Genomic DNA, 23,707 nt, shown 5'->3' on the forward strand with positions numbered 1-23,707 from the left:
CTGACTTTCCTCGCCAGGTATGTCGATGGGGCAGGAAACAGCAGTGGCTTGAAAGACTTGCACGGGATTTGGACCAGCAAGCGCCAGATCCAGGTCACCATGAAGGTGGACGCCAGCGGAACCATCCTGCACCCCCCCTCCAGCCTCGCCATCGGAGGAAGTCGGGGCTACATGGTGTACGCTGCCCAACCCAACGTGTGATGCACCTACGGGAAGGCAGGCCATGTGGCGGCAAGCTGCAAAATTGTCATCTGCCGAAACTGCAAGAACGAAGGTCACCAGACAAAGGACTGTAAGGAGACCAAGTGCTGCAACCTCTGTGGTCTGGCTGGGCACCTTTACAAAAACTGCCCCAAACGCAACTTCAGCTATGCGCAGGCAGCAAAGAACATTGCACGAGAGGAGGAGGAAGCTGAGGAACAGAAGGCTCCAGAGGAGACCTACACCCCACCCCTGACCAATGCCCGGGGCAAAGAAACAACCGCCCTCGTGGACTTGGAACGAGTCAGTGAGGAAGAGAAGCCTGCTATGGCGAGCTGCGAGACACCAGCAGCCAGCAGAGAAGCTCTCTCCCAGCGCACCGAGTCCAGGAACAAGGAGACAGCAGACGATGAAGCGGGATGGGAGACCGTCAAGAAAAAGACCCGCAGGCATAAGGAGAACAGGCGAGCAAGGGCCCCTGCGGAAATGATAGGTGGCTAGCAACCACAACCGACAGCAGCGACGGCAGCTTGTCTGATGAGGAAAGGCGAGAAAAAAACCCTCACTACCACCACCAAAAAAAGAGGCAATACGCCAACCCACAGCCACAGGCGACCGGGAGCAGTGAAGCGACCAGCACAGCCCTGCTCCAGGAATCCGGGAGCAGCGAAGCGCCCAGCTCACACGAGCTCCGGAACACCGGGAGCGAAGAAGCGATCAACGCAGACCAGCTCCGGGACAACGGGAGCGAAGAAGCGATCGAAGCACACCAGCTCGAGAACGCTGTGACTGATGAAAAGAGGAAACCACCAACACCAGGCGAGGACAGTGCAGAGGACATATTGGACCTTATCATAGCACTGCAGCAGTCCCCTGGTCGAAACACTCCCACGGCAGAGGATGATGACCACGCCAGCCCAGGTGCAGTAGACTTTCATAGTAATAACCTACGCATGCTGGAACTGGCCGTTGAGCAGATCTTGGACTTAAAGGACGATTTATCTGAAGTGTAATGTTTGTAACTGTAAACAATAGCTTTAAAATGGATTTAAAAATTGTTACTATTAACGTGCGTAGCCTTAAATCTACTGCGCGATGTGTTTCCACATTGGGGTACCTCGCCAAGGTCAAAGCGGACCTGCTGTTCTTGCAGGAGTGCAGTCTGCCGCACTTCAGCAGTTACTGGCAGTGGTTACGATGGTGGGCCCATGGGCCATCCATATGGTCAGGAAGCAACGACTGCCGGTCTTCTAGCCTGGGCATTCTGCTGCGGGGAGGCCACTTTACCATCACCAAAGTTAAGGAGGTGGTGGGCGGCCGCCTCCTCGTAGCAGATGTAATGTACAAAAACTCCCCTCTCAGGTTAATTAATGTATACGCCCCAGCTCACAAGAACGAGAGGCTGGCCCTCTTCCAGCAGCTCCCACTGCTACTGGCAACATCCAGGCCGGTCATTCTGGGCGGTGACTTCAACTGCATCATCGATGCAGCTGGACGATCCAGCAGAGCCGACAGCAAACTGGACGCCACGTCCAAACTCCTGATGGACGCGGTAAAAGATGCCAAGCTTTGCGACGTCTTCAGCAACCCTGCAGACGGAGCACCGCTCAGATACACCTGGTCGAAGCCAGGCGAGTCCGTCCGTTCCAGAATAGACTTCCTGTTTGTGTCCCACATGCTCAAGGTCAGATCCACCGACGTCACACCGGTGTTCTTCTCTGACCACTGCCTCCTACTGGCCGACTGTCGCCCACAGGAAAACCAGAAAGTTGGCAGAGGGATATGGAAGCTGAACGTGAAACTGTTGACTCCGGAAAACGTTGAGGAACTCAAGAGGGTTTACAAAGGTTGGAGAACCGTAAAACCCCTCTGCGATTCCCCGATGCACTGGTGGGAAACAATCAAGACGAACATCAAGAGGTTCTTCATCCTCAAAGGTGTTCAGGAGGCGAGAGGGAGACAGAGGGAATTGTCCCAACTCCAGACGAATATGCAAAACCTGCTCCTGCTGCAGTCGATGGGGGTCGATGTTGCGGAGGAACTCGAAGAGGTGAAGGGCCAGCAAGCCTTGCTCTTTGCCTCAGAGTACTCCAAGATCATCTTCCGCTCCAGAGTCCGCTCCGTCGAGCAGGATAAGACGTGTTCACATTTCTTCTTCCAAAAGGTACACAGGGGGAGCTCTGTGATCACCAGCCTAAAGGAAGAAGACGGTTCTGTGACGTCTTCGCAGCCTGACATGCAGAGGATCAGCAAATCCTTCTATGCCGGGCTGTACGATGTCAAGCCCAAGACCGCGCAGCCTCCCAGTCTTTCCTGTCGTCTATTTCAGAGGTCTTAGACGACAGCGAGCGGGAGAGTCTGGACCACCCGCTAACTCTGGACGAGCTGACAAAGGCCGTCCGGTCCTTCGAGACGAATAAAACTCCCGGAAGCGACGGCTTATCGGTCGAGTTGTATTCGGCTCTGTGGGACTGGATGGGCCCAGACCTGCTGGAAGTGTACGGGGATATGCTTCTGGCCGGCAGTATGTCAGAATCGATGAGGAAAGGCATCATCACCCTCATCTACAAGCAGAAGGGGGAGAGGGAGGAAATCAAAAACTGGCAGCCCATTTCGCTGCTCAATGTGGACTACAAGATCCTGTCAAAGGTCATCGCCTACAGGGTCAAGTCTGCTCTTGAGCTGGTGATTCACCCGGACCAGACCTGCGCTGTCCCAGGCAGGAAGATCTCTGATAGCCTCGCGCTACTCAGGGATATGATCGCCTACGTGCGGGACAGGAGGGTGGATACCTGCTTAATCAGCTTAGACCAGGAGAAAGCCTTTGACAGGATATCGCACACGTACCTGATGGACGTGCTCTCCAAAATGGAGTTTGGGGAGGGTATCCGCAATTGGGTCCAACTGCTCTACACAGACATCAGTAGTGCAGTTCAAATCAACGGGTGGGAAACTGAAAGCTTTCCAATCAGATCTGGAGTCAGGCAAGGCTGTCCCCTCTCCTCTGTCTTGTTTGTGTGCTGTATCGAGCCCTTTGCCGAGTCCATCAGGAGGGATGCGGGCATTAGAGGGGTGACAATCCCAGGCAGCGGAGGCGCTCAGGTCAAGACCTCCCTGTACATGGACGACGTCGCCGTCTTTTGCTCGGATCCGCAGTCGGTCCGCAGATTGCTCGCAATCTGCGACCAGTTTGAACTGGCCTCGGGAGCAAAGGTCAATCGCAGCAAAAGCGAGGCCATGCTCTTTGGCAACTGGACCGACTGATCCTTTCTTCCCTTCACCGTTAAACCAGATTACCTGAAGGTGTTGGGAATATGGTTCGGAGCGGACGGGGCGTGCGCCAAAAACTGGGAAGAGCGTATCGCCAAAGTGAAGCAAAAACTGGGATGGTGGAAGCTGCACTTCCTCTCCATGGCAGGAAAGAACCTGGTCATCAGGAGTGAGGTGTTCTCGGGGTTGCTACACGTGGCACAGGTCTGGCCCATCTCTCGCTCCTGTGCCGCGGCAGTTACTCGGGCCGTCTTCCACTTTGTCTGGAGGTCCAAAATGGAACATGTCCGCAGAGACACGATGTACAAATCTCTGGACAGTGGAGGAAAGGATGTTCCGAACGTGGCCCTCATCCTGATGGCCACCTTTGTGTGCGTCTGCATCAAGCTGTGCACAGACCCCCGATACGCAAACACCAAGTGTCACTACGTGCTGAGGTTCTACCTGTCCCCTTTGTTGCGAAGGATGGGCCTGGCCACGCTGCCGAGAAATTCCCCCACCAGCTGGACCATGCCTGCCCACCTGTCCTTCGTGGAAAAGTTTTTCACAAAAAACCCCTTTGACCACAAGGCCATAAAACAGTGGTCAGCATGTAACGTCCTGGACGCCCTACGAAAGAAGGAGAGGGTGGACCCTGTCGGGTGGTTCCCTGAGCGGACTGTTGAACTCGTTTGGCAGAACGTCTCATCGCCAGAGCTTTCACACAAGCACCAAGACGTAGCTTGGTTGGCGGTGAGGAGGGCCTTACCTGTCAGAGTGTTCATGCACAGCCGACATTTCAGCAGCACGGCACGGTGCCCCCGAGTTGGCTGCGGGGCGGACGAGACTGTCACCCATCTCCTTCAGGATTGCGCCTTCGCAAGGCAGGTTTGGAAAGAGATGCAGTGGTTGCTGTCGAGGTTCATCCCGAGCAGCTCCGTAACACAGGACTCTGTGCTCTACGGGCTGTTCCCAGGGACACACACCGAGACAGACATCACCTGCTGCTGGAGGGCCATCAACTCGGTCAAAGACGCTCTTTGGTCTTGCCGAAACTTGCTGGTCTTCCAGAGCAAGGAGATGTCCACGTCTGCGTGTTGCAGACTGGCGCAATCCAAGATCCAGGATTACGTGCTGAGGGACGCACTTAAAATTGGTGCAGTCGCCGCAAAGGCACGGTGGGGAAGGGCCACAGTTTAAAGCCCTTCTGCCACGGTAAACCCGGGGGCAGGAACAGTACAAAACTTCCCTCGGGCCGTACTTGTAACTTCTTTTTTGTGTACATGGAGCACCATGATCTGTAAACACCTATGTAGTGCCATGTACAATGCAAGGTCTGTTTTGTGATGCACGTTGGAAAGGAAAAGTGTAAATGTACCGTCACCCATTCCGTGTACTGTATAGTGACACATGTAATATAATTTGTTGAATATACTACAATGTATCCCGTATTGTACCGAATTGTACTTGAACTGAAAAGCAAGGAAATGTATCGAACGGAACTGCCGTCAGCACCCAAATGTAGTGCATGGGATTGCTGACCGCAGCCAAATGTACTGAACTGCTTTTGAATGTACTGTACAAATTTTTATATGAATAAAGTATATTTTGAAATAAAAAAAAACCGAGGTGCACAAGAAACAATGCTTTACATTTAACACCTCATCCCCACCTCGACTCAAACAATGAGACATTGATTCAGTTTGGGCGCAAAAGGGGCCGGAACTGAACCAGATATAAAGGCAAGATCAAGAAGGACACACAGGCAGAGAAGGAGACACACACAAGAAGGACACACACTCGGAAAGAGACACTCTCAGACAGAGACAGAGACCTAATGACACCTCGAAGGAAGAGAAAGGGACTCAGCCTCGCAGCAGATAAAACCTCCGAGGACGACTGGAGAAGCCCGATTTAAGGTGGGACCCACTATACCTGTCAAAAGGGAATCTGTGAGTATCACCCTGGAGTCTTTTCCCAACTGTCAGCTTAGGCTAGTTAGGTGTAAAGGAGGGGGTGGGTGATAGAGTGGGTGTAAGGATTTTAAACTTGTGTAAAACTTTTGATGTGTCCGTTCCTCCCATAGACCTTTTCTTAGTTCAAGGTGGTTCAACAATCCAGTGCGTTGACCTTGTATTTCACTTGGTCCACACTTTGGGGGCTCGTACCAAATATACATGTGTGTATTAGCCTTTGTGTTGTTTTAGCAATGTAACCTTGTTTAAACGCTCACCTGGGTTTTAATAAAATAGGACTTACCTGAATTTTCCAGGAACATTTCTTGTCTTTTGCATCTCTGAGTGTTTTATTGTGGGAAGCTCACTATCCACCTAAATCCTGAGGTCAGAACCAGATAGGGGTACAGGACGCCTCAAAAACGTCAAGGTTGCGATTGGATATAAGCGGTCGCAGACATATTGGTGGTATCAAACACATCACTAAGCTGTAATTGTGTATAAGCAGCCGCAGACATATTGGTGGTATCAAACATATCACTAAGCTGTAATTGGGTATAAGCAGCCGCAGACAAATTGGTGGTATCAAACATATCACTAAGCTGTAATTGGGTATAAGCAGGAAAAAGAAAAGGTCCACTGGTGATAGCAACTCAAATCACCATAGTCTGAAGGTTGCGCCCGGTCACCAGCACCCGTAGAAGGAAAAACCCCTACAAGCCTTTTTGGAGTTTACCTTAAAACCTGATTCTTCCAAAGCTTGTAAAGTGAGTACCAATGCTCCCAAGTGCTCCATTTCAACTTCAGACGCCATGGATATATCATCAACATATTGTAACACTGTGCTATTATATGGGGTAAGGTCCAAATTTTCTAGAGATCGACACATTACTCGGTGAAATATCCCGGGGCTATTGTGGAATCCCTGCGGGACAAGTCCAGGTATATTGTTGGTTTCCCACCATAAATGTGAACTTATCCTGTGATTCCTGAGCCAGTGGTATTGACCACAATCCATTGGCTATATCCAATACCATAAATATCCTATGTTCGGGTTTTAATCCATTAAAGATTGTTGCCGGGCTTGCCACAATTGGGTGCTCTCGTGGGATTACCTTATTCAGGGCTATATAATCTATTGTTCGGCAGTATGAGCCGTCGGGCTTAATTACCGGCCAGATTGGTGAACTGGTGGTTGACACCGTTTCTCGTAATACCCCTTGCTTTACTAATTCTTCGATAATACCTGCTATGGCTTGTTTGTCCTTGTACTTTATGGGATATTACCTGTGGGCCACATGTACGGGTCCTGATACCTCAATGGACCCAGTTTTTAACAAACCACAGTCTTGTGTTGAGTGGGCCCAGACTCCTGGTAAGTTTGCACAAATAATTCCCCATTGTCCGTCTTGTGACCAATCTCGAGATAGCATTATAGTACTGCCCAGTCGTGTGGTATAATTTGCTAGTGCCTTAGGTCCAGACACTCGTTGCTTCCTTCCGGATTTGTCTATCCATACTAGCTGCCTTTTTGCAGGGTCTATTAGGACTCCTAATTCGCTCAAATGGTTTATTCCCAATATTGTCCCCTCGGGGTTTTTGCATACCCAAAATTGTACGGGTAATAGTAATCCTTCTACTTCTAGTGGTTGAGTTTCACTTTTATATGCTCTTGTTTGAGTTCCTCCTACTCTCTGGAATAATATGGAGTGTTTGGTTAGTGGTTAATTTAAATTTGTTATTGACACTAATGTTCCTGTATCTACCAACATATCGCACTGCCGGCCCGCTAACAGCGCTGCTATGTACATACAGGGATCGGTCCTTCCTCAGGGGGCCGATGCTACCTATTTTTTAGTCAACGACTTTACCAACTGCAGCAGTTGCTCCTTATTCAAGGTTTCTACGGGGAATATCTCATCGATTGGTGCATATCTTCCCTGTGGCCCTCGCCCTTCACTGCCTCCTCCCCGTGCCCAGGAGTCCTTTGCCTCATGTCCCATTTTATTGCAGTTTCTGCACTGCACTCTTCTCTTATCTTTCCCTGGTGCCCTACAGTCTTGGTGGCGGTGTCCTGGCTTATTGCAATTAAAACATAACTCTGGTCTGACTACAGCTCCCGCATATTATTTTCCTTCCATGGTTGCCGCCTTTGCCCTCTGTTGGTTGTCTACTTCAGTGGCCCATCGCATTAGTTCATCATTACCTTGCATGGTGACTAACCCAGTTTTAAGAATAACTTGGTGTGTGCTGCTGAGCCCATATTTAAACATTTTTAGAAAGGCTGCATTATCTCAGGTAAGACCCGCCACGATACCCGAATGTGCCTGAAAGCTGGTGCATTTCCTTTCACCATAGTCGTGTACGGATTCACCTTTATTTTGGGTAACTCCCATTATCAATCCCCAATTTATAGGGACTACTCCCATTACGCATGTTACTTCAGCTCTGAATAGTGTGTATTTGTCCTCGCATTGTGCCGCTGTACATGCTACATCCGCGCTCCAGGTTCCGTCCTGGAACCGTTAGCCCAGCTGTTCCCACATATTTTCCTGCATTTTTGCCCGTACCAACCTCTCCACATCTCGGTTAAGTAGAGAGTGGCAGATATGCATTTCTCTCATCTTTTGCCAAAATTCAGCGTTACTCTGTCTAGCTTTTATTTCTGGGAGTAACTGCAGCAATTTCAACTTGTTGCCGGGCGAGAATGGTACATATGTAGTCTGGATTACATCCGGTCCTGCTGCCACTGGCGGGACAGCAATTGGTTGGGCAGGTGCTCCTGAGATGAATTCCGATTTGATAGGAGCTAGTGAGGTCGGCGAGTTGGGAGTTCGGAGGCCGGGAATTCAGAGGCCGGGAGTTCAGAGGCCACAGAGGTCGGGAGTTCGGAGGTCGGGAGTTCAGGGGCCGAGAGGTCGAGAGTTCGGAGTTCGGAGGCCACAGAGGTCGGGAGTTCGGAGGTGGGGAATTCGGAGACCACAGAGGTCGAGAGTTCGGAGGCTGGGATATCGGAGGCCGAGAGGTCTGGAGTTCGGAGTTCAGAGGCCACAGAGGTCAGGAGTTTGGAGGTTAGGAGTTCGGAGTCCGAGAGATCGGGAGGCCACAGAGGTCGGTGAGTTGAGGAGGCCACAGATGTCGGTGAAGTGAGTTGGTAAATATCTCTCTTTTCTCTATTTCTTTTTAATTAGATTTTAAACTGGACAAGTCTAACTAGAGGGATGGGAGTGCAGCTCAGTCCCATGGAGTGTACATCCTGTAGCATGTGGGAAGTCCTGACGCTTCGCGCGGTCTAGACAACCATGTGTGCAGGAGGTGACTCCAGCTTCAACTAGTCAAACTCCGCGTTTCGGAGCTGGAGCAGTGGCTGGAGTCAACACGGTGCATCCGCGAGGCTGAGAGCTACGTGGATAGCACGTTTCAGGAGGTGGTCACTATTATGTATACAAGAACTCCACGAGGCTGAGCACTGTGAGCTAAACTTAGTGTGACCTTAGGCTTCTTTATTACAATTCCAGAGTGCCTAAACAACATGGCAGCCAACCTTTTATACTGGCCCTGCACGTGTGTGCAGGTGACCATTAGGACTCCAACAGTTGCGCCTGTTATGTATGCATGTAAACCTTTCCAAAGTGTAAGACTTGCCACTAGGGGGCACACCTGTGAGAGACCTAAGGGTCACCTGTGCACCCTGGGGCAAGCAGGTATAAAAGGTCCTTCACCATGCTGCTTCTCCACTCTGGAGTCTGAATAAAGAGACCAAGGTCACAACAGTTTGAGCTTGCGATATAGTCCTATGGATTTATTCTGAACATAACAGCGCCCTCTGGTGGCAAGTATTACATAGTTACATACATAACATCATTCCCCCCCCCCAAAGTCTTCAGTACAAGTTATTTACAAGTTGAGGTGATCCGGAGCCCTTTGCTCCCTGGTTGATCATCTAAATTCAAACCCTGGCGCGTGTGAGTTGGTCGGACCATTGCTGCACTGCACCGCGGCTGGTCTGATTGGACTGTCAGGAAGGTTGGGTTCATTCTCGAGATTGACAGCGAGGCTGATTGCTGGTTGCATGTGTGTTGGTGGATCGTCGATGGTGATGTCCTCTTCAAGTCGTTCCTGGTTGCCAGTAAATTGCAATTTAGTCTGATCTAAATGCGTTCTGCACATTTGGCCATTTAACAGTTTGATTATAAACACACTATTCCCTTCATTGGCCAAAACAGTGCCAGCAATTGGCACTGTAATTCAGGACAAATACAGGGTCGTTAACATCAATGTCACATGAAATAGCCGCGCGATCGTGTTACTTGTTCTGCCGGTGTCGCCGGGTTTCCACGTGATCATTAAGATCCGGGTGAACTAAGGAAAGCCTGGTTTTGAGAGCCCTCTTCATTAACAATTCTGCCAGGGGAACCCCAGTGAGTGAATGGGATTGCGTCCAGTAACTGAGCAGAATGTGAGACAAGCAGGTCTGCAGGGAGCCGTTCGTCATGCGTTTCATGCTCTGCTTGATTATTTGGACTGCCCACTCCGCTTGACCGTTAGACGCGGGCTAAAACGGAGCAGACCTGACATGCTTGATGCCATTGCATGTCATAAACTTGTTGAATTCCGAGCTGGTGAAACATGGTCCATTGTCGCTGACAAGCACATCGGGCAAGCCATGGGTGGTGAGCATGGCCCGGAGGCTTTCAATGGTGGCTGTGAACGTGCTGGATGACATGATTACACATTCAATCCATTTGCAGTAAACAACTACTAAAAACATCTTTTCTAGAAAGGGGCCGGCAAAATCTGCGTGGATCCTGGACCACGGTTTGGAGGGCCATGACCACAGACTCAGTGGAGCCTCCCTTGGTGCATTGCTCAGTTGCGAGCAAGTGTTGCACTGATGCACGCATGACTCCAAGTCCGAGTCAATGCCGGACCACCAAACATGCGACCTAGCAATTGCCTTCATCATGAACAATGCCCGGGTGGGTACTGTGTACATCGCGTATAAAAATTTCCCTGCCTTTTTTTGGCAAAACCACACGATTACCCCATAAGAGACAATCCGACTGGATGGACATTTCATCTTTGCGTCAGTGAAACGGCTTAATTTCATCTTGCATTTCCCTGAGAATGGCTGACCAGTTCCCATTTAGGACGCAACTCTTTACTAATGATAGCACAGGATCCTGGCTGGTCCAGGTCCTGATCTGGTGAGCTGTGACGGGTGACCCCTCGCTCTCAAAAGCATCCATGACCAGTAGCAAGTCTGCGGGCTGCACCATTTCAACCCCGGTAGTGGGTAATGGTAGCTGGCTGAGAGCATCGGCACAGTTTTCAGTGCCTGGTCTGTGACGGATAACATAGTCATAAGCGGATAATCTTAGTGCCCATCTTGGATGCGGGACGAAGCATTGGTATTTATACCATTGATCTCTGAAAACAGCGAAATGAGCAGTCTGTGGTCAGTTTCAAGCTCAAACCGAAGTCTAAATAGGTATTGGTGCATTTTCTTAACCCCATATACACATGCTAACCCTTCTTTCTCAACCATACTATAGGCTCTCTTAGCTTTAGACAGATTTCTAGAAGCGGTGGCAACCGGTTGGAGGTTGACCGATACATTGGCTTGCTGTAACACACAGCCGACCCTGTACGATGAGGTGTCACAAGCTAACACTAAACGTTTACATGGGTCATAATGTACAAGTAACTTATTTGAACATAGCAGGTTCCTGGCCTTCTCAAAGGCTGTGTTTTGAGCTTTGCCCCAAACCCAGTCGTCACCCTTACGTAGCAACATGTGCAAAGGCTCTAACAACGTGCTCAACCCAGAGAGAAAGTTACCAAAATAGTTGAGGAGTCCCGGGAACGAATGCAGCTCCGTCACATTCTGTGGTCTGGGTCCATTCTTGATGGCCTCTGTCTTTGAGTCCGTGGGCCTGTTGCTGTCTGCTGCAATCTTTCTCCCCAAAAATTCGACTTCTGGCACCAGGAAAACACACTTGGAGCATTTCAGCTCGAGTCCCACTCTGTGTAGGCGACTTAGAACCTCTTCCAGGTTGTGTAGGTGTTCGATGGTGTCACGACTGGTGATCAGGATGTTGTCTTGAAACACAACGGTGCGCGGAACAGATTTCAGCAAACTCTCCATGTTTCTCTGGAAAATGGCTGCAGCCGAGCAAATCCCAAAAGGGCACCAGTGGTATATAAACAGCCCTTTCTGTTGTGTTGATGCAAGTCAGTCTTTTCGAAGATTCAGCCAGCACCTGTGTCATGTAGGCGGAGATTAGGTCCAACTTGGTGAACGACTTCCCCCTCGCTAACGTTGCGAACAGGTCATCCGCCTTGAGCAGTGGATACTGGTCCTGTAGTAAGACTCTGTTAATCGTTATCTTGTAGTCTCCGCAGATTCTGACCATGCCATCACTTTTCAACACCTGAACAATTAGACTGACTGACTCCTTGAACTCGACTGGTGATATGATTCCTTCACGTTGGAGTCTGTCCAGTTCGATCCCGACTTTCTCCCTCATTATGTATGGAACCGCCCGAGCCTTGTGCTGGATGGGCCGTGCATCGGGGCTTAGATGGATTTGTACCTTGGCGCCTGTAAAGTTGCTGATGCCTGGTTCGAATAGTGAGAGAAACTTGCTCAGCACTTGAGCACACGAGGCATTATCCACTGAAGATAGTGCTTTGATATCATTCCAATTCCATCTAATCTTTTCTCGCCAACTTCTGCCGAACAGCGTTGGGCCATTGCCTGGAACAATCGACAATGATAGGTCATTCACAGCTCCATCATACGATACCTTCACTGGTGCACTTCCAACGACTGGTATGAGCTCTTTGGTGTAGGTATGCAGCTTTGCATTAATTGGGCTCAGTTTGGGCCTTTGTGCCTTATTGCCCCACAGTTTCTCGAAAGCTTTCTGGCTCATTATTGACTGACTCGCACCCGTGTCCAACTCCATGGATACTGCAACTCCATTTAATTTGACTTTCAGCATTATAGGAGGGTTCTTGGTGGTGAAGGTATGTACCGCATACACTTCTTCCTCGGATTGAGTTGCCTGTGCTGTGTGATCTGCTCTGGATTGATCATCCTCTGCCACGTCGCAGCATGTTTGCACATTTTCTGGAGGTGCCCCATTGCTGCGCAGCCTTTGCACACGTAGTGCTTGAATCGACATTGATCGGCCCGATGATTACCCCCGCAGTGCCAACACGGTGTAAATGGATTCACATTTGTTATGTTCATAATAAAATAGTGTAACTGAGTACTGTAGACATGAGTAAGTGTGACCTTAGTTCCTTTATTCAAACTCCAGAGTGTTGGTACAGCATGGGAGGCCTGCTTATATATATATATGCTGGGATCCCTTGGGACTACAACAGGTATGCCCTCTGGTGCTGTTATGATACAGGTTGCATAGGGTTGCATATATAACATCACTCCCTCCCAAAGTCAATAGTACACTTACTTACAGGGTGAGACGATCTGGGGCTTTTCGCTCCCTTGTCGACCGTCTCGGTACAAATGCAGGTGTGGGTGAGTTGGTTGGTTCTTTGCTGGGCTGCTGGGCTACTGGCCTTGCTGGGCTGCTGGGGATGGTGAGCTCAGCTTCGTGGTCACCTGTGATGTCGGCTGCCACTTGTGTGTGTATCGGAGGGTTAAAGTTGGTGGTGTCCTCTTCAGGTTGCTCGTGGCAGTCTGTGAATTGCAGTTTGGTTTGGTCCAAATGCTTTCTGCAAGTTAGTCCATTAGCCAGTTTGACCTGAAACACCCTATTCCCTTCTTTGGCTATGACAGTGCTAGCAAGTCATTTGGGACCATGTCCATAGTTGAGTACAAATACAGGGTCATTGACTTCACTATCGCGTGACAAATTTGCGCGATCATGGTACATACTTTGTTGATGCCGCCTGTCCTCGACGTGATCATGGAGTTCAGGGTGGATAAGAGAGAGCCTTGTTTTGAGCGCCCTTTTCATGAGCAGCTCGGCTGAGGGAACCCCGGTGAGCGAGTGGGGTCTGGTGCGGTAGCTGAGCAGGACTCGGGACAGGCGAGTCTTCAGGGAGCCTTCCGACACACGTTTCAAGCTTTGCTTGATGGTTTGGACTGCCTGTTCTGCCTGGCCATTGAATGCAGGCTTGAACGGGGCAGATGTGACGTGCTTGATCCAATGCGGGTCATGAATTCATTGAATTCAGTACTGGTGAAGCACGGCCCATTGTCGCTGACAAGGACATCAGGCAGGCCGTGCATGGTGAACATGGCTTGTAGGCTTTCGATGCTGGCAGTGGGTGTGCTTACAGACATTATTACACACTCAATCCATTTTGAATAAGCATCTACAACAACCAAAAACATTTTGCCTAGAAACGGGCCCGCAAAGTTAAAGTGGATCCTTACGGTTTGGAGGGCCATGACCACAAACTTAGCGGTCCCTCCCTGGGTGCATTGCTCAGGTGAGAGCAAGTGTTGCATTGGCGCACGCATGACTCCAAATCTGAGTCGATGCCAGGCCACTACACATGGGATCTGGCTATAGCTCTCATCATTACTATGCCTGGGTGGGTACTGTGTAGGTTGCGTATGAACGTTTCCCTGCCTTTCTTAGGCAAAACCACGCGATTACCCCACAAAAGACAGTCCGCCTGTATGGACATTTTGTCTTTGTGCCACTGGAACGGCTTGATTTCTTCATGCATCTCTGCTGGGACACTGGACCAGCTCCCATGGAGGACACAGTTTTTTACAAGGGACAGTAAAGGATCCTGGCTGGTCCAGGTCCTGATTTGGCGAGCCGTAATGGGTGACTTTTCGTTTTCAAATGCATCCATCACTACGATCAAGTCTGCAGGTTCTGCCATTTCCACCCCGGTGGTGGGCAATGGTAGCCGACTGAGAGCATCAGTGCAGTTCTCTGTGCCCGGTCTGTGGCGGATTACATAGTGACATGCAGACAGTGTGAGCGCCCATCTTTGGATGCGGGCAGAGGCATTGGTATTAATCCCTTTGCTCTCTGAGAATAGCGATATGAGTGGCTTCTGGTCAGTTTATAACTCAAACTTGAGACCAAACAGATACTGGTGCATTTTTTTCACCCCATAAACGCATGCCAAAGCTTCTTTTTCAATCATGCTGTAGGCCCTTTCAACCTTGGACAAACTCCTGGATGCATAGGTGACCGGTTGCAATGTTCCCGATTTATTTGTTTGTTGTAACACACACCCAACCCCATACGAAGATGCATCGCAAGCTAGCTAACTAAACGTTTATATAGGTTATACAGAACAAGCAGTTTGTTGGAACATAACAGATTTCTGGCTTTCTCAAAAGCAGCCTCTTGTGATTTCCCCTATTTCCAATCATCTCCCTTGCGTAGCAGCACATGTAGGGGTTCTGGCAAGGTGCTTAACCCGGGTAGGAAATTACCAAAATAGTTGAGGAGTCCCAGGAACGACCGCAGCTCCGTCACGTTCTGTGGTCTCGGCGCGTTCTTGATGGCCTCCATCTTGGCGTCGGTGAGTCTGATGCCATTTGCCGTGATTCTTCTCCCTAAGAACTCGACCTCTGGAGCCAGGAAAACACACTTCGAGCATTTCAACTTGAGTCCCACGCGATCCAGCCGACTTAGAACCTCTTCCAGGTTCTTCAAGTGTTCGATGGTGTCCCGACCTGTGACCAGTATGTCGTCCTGGAAAACCACGGTGCACGGAACCAACTTTAGCAGGCTCTCAATGTTCCTTTGAAAAATTGCCGCGGACGATTAAATCCCAAATGGGCATCTGTTGTAGATGAACAGACCTTTGTGCGTGTTGATGCAGGTGAGGCCTTTAGAAGATTCCGCCAGCTCCTGCGCCATGTAGGCCGAGGTCAGGTCCAACTTGATGAACGTCTTTCCTTCAGCCAGGGTCGCAAATAGGTCGTCTGCCTTGGGTATTGGGTACTGGTCCTGTAGCGAAAAACGATTCATCGTTACTTTATAATCCTTACAAATTCTGACCGTGCCATCGCCTTTGAGAACCAGAACAATCAGACTGGCCCACTCATTGAACTCCACCGATGCGATGATGCCTTCTCGCTGCAGCCTGTCCAGCTCAATTTCCAATTTCTCTCGCATCATGTATGGCACCGCCCGTGCCTTATGGTGGATGGGTCGTGTACCGGGAACCAAGTGGATCTGCACCTTCAACCCCGAGAAACTTCCGATGCCTGGCTCAAACAACGACGGGAACTTGCTCAGAACCTGGGCACATGAGGTGTTGTCGACGGATGAGAGCGCTCGGATGTCATCCCAGTTCCAACGGATTTTTCCCAGCCAGCTCCTGCCGAACAGTGTGGGGCCACCTCCTGGTACAATCCATAGTGGGAGTTCGTGCACTGCTCCATCATAGGAGACTTTTACTGCTGAGCTGCCAATACAGGGATCAGCTCTTTAGTGTAAGTTCTTAGCTTGATATGAATGGGGCTAAGCTTGGACCGGAGTGCCTTGTTGCACCACAGCCTGTCGAAGGCCTTTTTGCTCATGATAGACTGACCCGTGTCCAGTTCCATGGATACTGCAATTCCATCCAGTTCGACTTTTAGCATGATTGGTGGACATTTCGTGGTGAAGGTGTGTACCCCGTACACTTCTGCCTCCTCGGTTCAAGTCTCTAGTTCAGCCTGATCCACCGTAGATCGATCCTCCTCTGCAACGTGGTGATTTGCAGGGTTTGCAGCAGCTCATCTGCACATTTGCTGGAGGTGTCCCATTGTTCCACAGCCTTTGCACACATAGTATTTGAAGTGGCATTGATGGGCTCGATGATCACCTCCTCAGCGCCAACAAGGTGTTAACTGCCTTGCATTAACGTTTGATGGTGGACTCTGGGTCATCTGAGGTTGTGCAGCTGCAGGCATGTACGTTCTGCCATATGCATTCCTGCCTGAAAACAACATTACTTTGTGTACAGTACTTGCCGAAACCTCTTTATGTTGCGAAATTTGTTTGGAGTTATCGCTGGTGGACATAAATGCCTGGGCTATCGTTATGGCTTTGCTCAGGTTCGGTGTTTCAACAGTTAATAGTTTGCGAAGGATAACCTCATGGCCAATGCCAAGCACAAAGAAGTCTCTTAACATTTTCTCATGGAATCCATCGAATTCGCAATGTCCTGCAAGGCGACTTCGTTCGGTGACGTAGCTCGCCACTTCCTGGCCTTCAGACCGTTGACATGTGTAAAATTGATACCTTGTCATCAGAACACTCTCCTTTGGATTTAGGTGCTCCCAGACCAGCGTACACAGTTCTTCATACGATTTGGTTGTTGGTTTCACCGGAGCTAGAGGATTCTTCATGAGGTCATAGGTTGTTGCCCCACAGACGGTGAGGAGGATCGCCCTTTGTTTGTCAGCGTTCTCATCCACTTCCAGCTTGTTGGCCACGAAGTATTGGTCGAGTCGCTCCACGAAGGCCTCCCAATCGTCAGCTTCTGAGAATTTCTCCAGGATACCAACAGTTCTCTGCATTTTCGCGTGATGGTTCGTTATCTCGTCGCGAGTTGTTATGTTCATAATAAAGTAGAGTAACTAAGTATTGTAGACATGAGTAAGTGTGACCTTAGCTCCTTTCTTCAAACTCCAGGGTGTTGGTACAGCATGGGAGGCCTGCTTATATACAGTGCTCCCAAGGGATGCTGGGATCCCTTGGGACTCCAACAGGTATGCTCTCTGGGGGCAGTATGATGCAGGTTGCATAGGGTTGCATACATACCAACATTCACCCCCGATGGCGGACTCTGAGTTATCACAGGTCTTGCAGCTGCAGATGTATAGGCCCTGCCATATGCAGTTTGGCCTGCTAGAGACGTCATTTTATGCATAGTACTTGCCGGTGAGCTTCGATGTTGAGAATATATCTGTTTGGTGTTATCATCCATGGCATGCCTGGGCGATCGTGATGGCCCTGCTCAGGTCTAGGGTTTTGGCAGCCAGCAGCTTTCGAAGGATGACCTTGTGGCTGATGCCCAGCATGAAAAAGTCCCACAGTATTTCCCCCAATGCAGCTCCAAAATCGCAAGGTCCCGCGAGGCGCCTCAGGTTGGCGACATAATCCGCCACGTCCTGGCCCCCGGAGCGATGGTGCGTCTAAAAACAATACCTGGCCATGAGGATACTCTCCTTTGGCTTGAGGTGGTCCCGAACTAGCATGCACAACTCTGTATATTCTTTCTGCATTGGTTTTGTCGGTGTGAGCAGATTCTTGATGAGGCCATATATTTTAGGCCCACAGACGATGAGGAGAATCGTCCTGCGCTTGACCGCGTTAGTGTCTCCTTCCAGCTCGTTGGCCACGAAGTACTGATCGAGACGCTCAATGAAGGCTTCCCAATCATCACCCTCTATGAATCGCTCTAATATTCCAACAGCAGCCATGGTTGTGTGAAGGTTCGTATTCTGTTACTCTTTGCCAATTATTATGTATACAAGAACTCCACGAGGCTGAGTACTGTGAGCTAAACTTAGTGTGACCTTAGTCTTCTTTATTACAACTCCAAAATGTCTGACCAAAATGGCAGCCAATCTTTTATACTGGCCCTGCGTGCGTGTGCAGGTGACCATTAGGACTCCAACAGTCCCGCCCTCTAGTGGCAAGTATTACATAGTTGCATACATAACAGTCACCCCGCAGCTTAAAGGCGTGCAAGCAGAGAGGAAGTGGGTGACCAGCAGATGTAGTAAAAATGCTTGGTAGGTAGCACAGGAGTCCCCCCGAGAGTCCATCTCGCTTTCAAACCGATATTCACTTCTGAGTATTGGCAAGGACGATGGTGCCTCTGGGGAGTGCAGCCAGAGCCAATTCCAAGGCACCACGGGTGGCTCAGCTGCACAGGGGGGAGAGACGAAGAATAAAAGAGCCCTAGTGATAGGGGATTCTATAGTTAGGGGAACAGACAGGCGTTTCTGCGGCCATAGATGTGACTCCCGAATGGTTTGGTGCCTCTCTGGTGCCAGGATCAAGGATGTCACAGAGCGGACGCAGGGCATTCGGGGTGGGGTGGGAGGGTGGGAGGGTAAACAGCTAGAGATTGTGGTCCAGATCGGGACCAACAACAGAGGTAAAATGAGGGATGAGGTCCTCCAGGAAGAATTCAGGGAGCTAGGAAGAAAATTAAAGGGTAGGACCTCAAAGGTAGTAATCTCCAGGTTACTACCGGTGCCACGTGCTACTGAGTATAAGAATAGAAGGATAGAGAGGATGAACACGTGGTGTAGGAGGGAGGGCTTTAAATTCTTGAGGCATTGGGACCGCTTCTGGAGGAGATGGGAACAGTACAAATCGGACAGGTTGCAGCTCAACAGCCCCGGGACCAATATCCTCACGGGGAGATTTGTTAGTGCTGTTGGGGAGAGTTTAAACTAGCTTGGCAGGGGGATGGGAACCTGAAAACAAATTCAAAAGGGAAGGAAGTAAAGCAGAAATTGGATAGCAAGAATCCAGAAAGCAAATCTGTAAGACAGAGGAAACAAGGCTTAGTAAGTAGTAAGCAAGGAGGTCTTCCTGTGCTGAATGGTATATACTTTAATGCATGTAGTATAGCAAATAAGACGGATGAGCTAAGAGCACAGGTAGACACTTGGGAGTATGACATTATAGCCATTACAGAAATATGGCTGAAAGAGGGGCAGGTTTGGCAGAACAATATTCCTGGCTACAGGATTTTTACACAAGATAGAGAGGGGGATTAAAAACGAGGGGTTGCGGTACTGATTAAAGAAACTATTACAGCGGTGAGGAGGGATATGTTAGAGGGATCATCAAATGAAGCCATAATGGTCGAATTCAAAAATAAAAATGGGGCGATCACACTGCTGGGTGTGTATTATAGGCCCCCAAGCAGTGGGAGGAAGATAGAGGAGCAAATCTGTAGGCAAATTGCTGTGAAGTCCAAAAACTAATGGGTAGTAATAGTAGGGGATTTTAACTATCCAAATATTGATTGGAACAAATATAGTGTGAAGGGTATAGAGGGTGTGGAATTCTTGAAATGCATTCAAGAGAACTTTTAAAGTCAGTATGTAGCAAGCCCAACATGAGAGGGGGCGGTCTTGGATTTAGTTTTGTGGAATGAAGCTGGGCAGGTTGAAGGGGTATTAGTGGGAGAGCACTTTGGTGCCAGTGACCATAATTCAGTCAGATTCAAGTTGGTTATGGATAAGGACAAGGATAGGCCTGGAATAAAAGTTCCGAATTGGGGAAAAGCTAATTTTGCTAAGTTAAGGAGTGATTTGGCCATAGTGGATTGGAAACAGCTACTTGTGGGTAAATCAGTGTCGGAACAATGGGAGGCATTTAAGGAGGAGATCCGGAAGGCTCAGGCCAAACATGTGCTCTTAAAGAAAAAGGCTGAGAAAAATAATTCTAGAGCGCCCTGGATGTCTAGAACTTACAGGGGAGGATTAAGAAAAAAAGGGATGCTTATGTCATATACCAACGGCTAAATACTATAGAATCTTTAGAGGAATATAGAAAGTTAAGAGGCAAAATTAAAAATGATATTAGGAATGCTAAGAGAGAGCATGAGAAATTCTTGGCCAGTAAAATTAAGAAAACCCTTAAGATGTTCTATAAATATATTAAGAGTAAGAAGGTAACTAAAGAAAGGGTAGAACCTATTAGAGATTTTGAGGGTAATCTTTGTGTGGAGGCAGAAGATGTTGGTAAGATTCTAAACGAATATTTTGCATCTGTTTTCACAAAGGAAAGGGGTAATGCAGATTCTGCTATTGAGGAGGACTGTGATATTCTGGATGAAATAAATATAGTGAGAGAGGAAGTATTAAGGGGTTTGGCAGCTTTGAAAGTAGATAAGTACCCAGGTCCGGATGAAATGCATCCCAGGCTGTTGAGTGAAGTATAAGAGGAAATAGCAGAGGCCTTGACCATCATTTTCCAATCCTCTTTGGATCTGGGCATGGTGCCGGAGGATTGGAGAATTGCTAATGTAGTACCTTTGTTTAAGAACGGAGAAAGGGATAAGCCGAGTAATTACAGGCCTGTCAGCTTAACCTCAGTGGTGGGAAAATTATTGGAAAAATTCCTGAAACACAGGATACATCTACATTTGGAAAGGCAAGGATTAATTAGAGACAGTCAGCACGGATTTGTTAAGGGAAGATCATGTTTGACTAACCTGATTGAATTTTTTGAGGCGGTAACCAAGAAGGTCGATGAGGGTAGTGCGTACAAAGGCTTTTGATAAGGTCCCACATGGTAGACTGGTCATGAAGATTAAAGCCCATGGGATCCAGGGCAAAGTCGCAAGTTGGATCCAAAATTGGCTTGGAGGTAGGAAGCACACGGTAATGATTGATGGATGTTTTTGTGACTGGAAGGATGTTTCCAGTGGGGTTCCGCAGGGCTCAGTACTGGATCCCTTGCTTTTTGTGGTATAAATCAACGATTTAGATTTGAATATAGGGAGTATGATTAAGAAGTTTGCAGACGACACTAAAATTGGCTGTGTGGTTGATAATGATGAGGAAAGTCATGGGCTGCAGGAGGACATCAATCTACTGGTCAGGTGGGCAGAGCAGTGGCAAATGGAATTTAATTCAGAGAAGTGTGAGGTCATGCACTTTGGGAGGACTAATAAGGAAAAGATATACACATTAAACGGTAGGCCACTTAATAGTGTAGATGATCAAAGGGACCTTGGAGTCCTTGTCCACTGATCCCTGAAAGTAACAGGCCAGGTGGATAAGATGGTTAAGAAAGCATATGGAATGCTTGCCTTTATTGGCCGAGGCATAGAATATAAGAGCAAGGAGGTTATGCTTAAATTGTATAATACTTTGGTTAGGTCACAGCTGGAGTACTGCATGCAGATCTGGTTGCCGTATTATAGGAAGGACGTGATTGCACTAGAGAGGGTGCAGAGGAGATTTACTAGGATGCTAATTGGAATGGAGAATCTTAGTTATGAGGACAGATTGGATAGGCTGGGTTTGTTCTCATTCGAACAGAGGAGGTTGAGAGGAGACCTCATTGAGGTGTACAAATTATTGAGGGGCCTGGACATAGTGGATATTTCAATTGGTGGAAGTGTCTTTTACAAGGGGGCATAGTTTTAAGGTGGTTGGTGGAAGGTTTGGAGGAGATTTGAGGAGGGGGGGGGGCTTCTTTACGCAGAAGGTTGTGGGGATCTGGAACTCGTTGCCTGGAAGAGTGGTGGTTGCAGAAACCCTCACCACTTTTAAGAGATGGGCACTTAAAGTGCAGTAACCTGCAGGGTTACGGACCCAGAGCTGGTAATTGGGATTAGACTGGATGACCTTTTGTTGGATGGCGCAGATATAATGGTAAGTACTGCAGGGAATCAAATACGGCCAGGGTGAGCTGGACTAGTTTCGATCACCTGGATGGGGCGGAGAGTTATTTTCCCAGATTTTTTCTCCCAAATTTGGCCTGAATTTTGATCTGGTTTTTGCCTCTCCCAGGAGATCACATGGCTCCGGTTGGGGTAGAATGTAGAATGTTTCAGTATAAGGGGTGTCATAGTTGTATGAGGCGGACTGGTTGGGTTGGGTGCTCTTTGCCTTTCCGTCATTGTTCATAGGTTTATATGTAACCTTTAGGGCTGCTGACCAAGGGCCATGCGGCTCATTTTTGGCCGGCGTGGACATGATGGGCCAAAAATGACCTCCTTCTGCGCTGTAAATTTCTATGTTTCTTGGGGGGGGGGGTGCTGGTGTATCCCACATATGATCCCTGTTATAATCTGCTGCCTCCTTTCCTAAATCTCCCCAGTCTATGGATCCGTCATCGTCATTGTCGTTGTCTGTCATGTCTGGTACTGTCGGCACCATTGGTGACTGTGATACAGTCACGCTTGCGCATGGTTTCTTAACGTTTGCTTGTGTTCTTTTTGCGACTGCCCCAATAACTTTTTTGCTTAATTCATAATATGCTTGAGTTACTATTATGCATGCCTTTTCTTCCTTATGTTTCTTCTCATCTTCCCACCACTTCTTTTGCTCAGCAGGAATTGCACTGGGATCCCATTTATTTTAACATCTTTACTATAATCTGTTTATTCCTATCAGCTAAAAACTTGGTCAGGAATCCCTCGGGTCTCCACTCCAAGACCTCATCTTCCATGTTGTCAGCGGTATCTCTCCTTTCAAACTTTTCTCAAGCGAGACAGGCACTTGCAACTTATACCGACTTCATATGTTCAATCGCAACGTTCTTAACATGTACTCTATGCTACCGATTCAATCCAGATAACACTCTATGCTACCGACTCAATCTAGATAACACTCTATGCTATCGATTCAATCCAGATAACACAATATTACATAAGTCGTTTTAACTGGGATAGTTAGCCGTAGACTGCGTGTAGTCTTGTTCAGACTTGCCGGATCGGATTTCTCAGGCAGTTGACATCAAACAGACTTCTACTTGTCCTATCTGTGTGTGGTAATTGAAAACGTACTCACGTGTTTGATGTGTTTTCATCTGCCAGTGTCTGCCATCTGCTTGAGATCCTGTCGACTACGCCAATTGTTGTGGAATATTTCAAAATACTCTGCACAAGTCTGACATCGAGAGTTCAAACAATCTTTAATCGCACACGTGGGGAGACAACTTGCTTTCTGTCCTTAGCCAAGTCTCTCCAAATTGATACAGAAATTTACAGATATTTATACTTATAAATGGCACATTGTATAATGTTCCTGTCTACTTTCTAGATTGCATCATTAGTCTTAATTCCTGTTTACTACCAGATGTTCACATTAGTTTCGATAACAGTTAGACAGTAGATGGTTGCAGTCAGCACTTTATAACACTTAAGCAGTCACATTATAAACAGTTGTGGTCAGCAGTTAGTCTGACCTATGACACACATTGTTGCAACTGATTTACGACTGGCAGTTGGGATCAGCAGATTTAGCTTAATCACATTTCGCTTTATCTTGTTTAGCCTTGTCTATTGTTTTACCACTCAAGCCGTTGTCCAAGATATCCTTGGTTTTCTGCCACACAAGCTATTCCCAGGCTCCCCTTTCACAGCCTAACCTCAGTGGTGGGAAAATTATTGGAAAAAATCCTGAGGGACAGGATAAATCTTCATTTGGAAATACATGGATTAATCAAGGACAATCAGCGTGGATTTGTTAAGGGAAGGTCGTGTCTGATTAAATTGATGGAATTTTTTGAGGAGGTAACCAGGAGGGTCGATGAGGGCAGTGCGTATGATGTAGTGCATATGGATTTTAGCAAAGCTTTTGATAAGGTCCCACATGGCAT

The sequence above is a fragment of the Pristiophorus japonicus genome, chromosome 3 (assembly GCF_044704955.1).
Source record: "Pristiophorus japonicus isolate sPriJap1 chromosome 3, sPriJap1.hap1, whole genome shotgun sequence".
Taxonomy (NCBI): Eukaryota; Metazoa; Chordata; class Chondrichthyes; family Pristiophoridae; genus Pristiophorus; species Pristiophorus japonicus.